This window comes from Cynara cardunculus, assembly GCF_001531365.2.
Source record: "Cynara cardunculus var. scolymus isolate 2C chromosome LG 13, CcrdV1, whole genome shotgun sequence".
Lineage (NCBI taxonomy): Eukaryota > Viridiplantae > Streptophyta > Magnoliopsida > Asterales > Asteraceae > Cynara > Cynara cardunculus.
The window spans coordinates 19,157,648-19,159,373 of record NC_037540.1 but is presented as its reverse complement, the minus strand read 5'-3'; positions in this window follow the sequence as shown (position 1 = coordinate 19,159,373).

Sequence of the window (1,726 nt, the reverse complement as noted above, 5' to 3'; positions counted from 1 at the left end):
TATTTTTTACGTTGTAGTGTTGCTATATCTTCGGATAATGTTGCGTAATTTCTTTTCCAAAGATTTGGTGCATTTGAGACTTGCAATTTGCAAGAATTGTGACAAATAAATGTCGCAACTCGTGACCAGTTGCCCAATTTGCTGCCTCTGCTAAGCAATCAACTCATTTAACATCATCATCATCTAAAAATCCAAGAGCATAACAAGCTCCCTTGAAAGAAGGATATGTGATGCCATTCACTGTTCAAATGTGTTCATACGAAGTGCATCATTTTACAAAGTTTAAAAGCATGTGCATGTAGAACCTTTCTCCAGATGAGAGATGAGTGAAGTATATTATGCCAATTGATATTCCCTTTTTACGTCTTGTCCATATTTTATCTCTTGCATTTCAGACCCAGTGTTTTGGGAATGTTGAGTAACTAAGTTCTTTAGCATTGGGATTTTTTTTGTTGGTTTCGAGCTATTTTGTGAACTCTGTTCTACTTACTTCAGGCTTGATCACTACCGACTCTGGGTTATCATTTTCGTTAAAAACAACTGGTTGTTCATCTGGAAGATGGAAAGGTAACCTCTCCATTGTTGGATATCTGAAATGAATATCGTATTGGAAAATACGCCAACATGCTTCAACAGCCAAAATATATGTGCAATCTAAATATGATTTTATTTCATCATGGTCATCATCCGGGTTTGCTGAATAAATTTTAGCAGTAGCTCTATCAGAACCTTATGTATGTACTTGAATAGGTACTTCACTGCTCTCAAATGATTACAAAGCTCAACATTGATATGAGCATCGAATTTAACAATCATATATTTGTTATGAGGTACGACATATCGATTGTCCAACTTATGTGTTTTCTTCTCCATATAAGCTCTTGTATCTCTTCTTCTGTATATTGGAAATCTATCTTGATAAATTATTGTGTGCGGGACAAATTTTTTGGGAAAATGCTTAGAGCATTTGCTCTGTAACATACACGGGGATGATGGATAGAGATCTTCGCATGGCCCATGAATCATGAATTTGGTTACTACATTAAACCATCTGGATCGATACTTTGATTTGAAATCTCGATTGTGATGATTCTGTCAATATGATATGTTGATGGGTTTTTCCCTGACGACTCCAAAAAAAGTAATATGTATGCATGAGGAAGACCTCTCTTTTGAAACTCAATGGTATATAAATCTGGGTAAAAAAAGACATGGTTGTTTGTTATGCATAATGAAAAAAATACATGCGAATGAGAAAGTTTAATTGCATGTTAGACAGAACGACAACTTGTAGTAAATAGTTTATACTTACATGCAATTACCGTTCCGAATGGTTTTCCTGTTTTTAAGTCCGCCATCAACTGTTTGAGCTTTATTTCGAAAACCCTGCTTACAATGTCAACCCGATTTGGATCACCTTCTTGTTCCATTAAGTGGAGCATTTCATTTATCTCCAGCCATTTGGGGTTGCAAGTAAATGTCAGGAAAATATCCGGGAACCTAGCCCACTTGCATATTGCCATGGCATCTTGGTAATTTTGAACTATGTACCTTGGACTATCGGTATGGGATGAGGGTAGTATTATTGACTTTCCGATTTTTTTTCCATCCGTGTCACCACGATTTATGGCATCCATCAACACATAAAATAAATTTGTCCATAATTGATCTTGATTCTTACGAATCCACCGAAATCTTCCTTCTTCAGTTGTCATATAAGCATTGA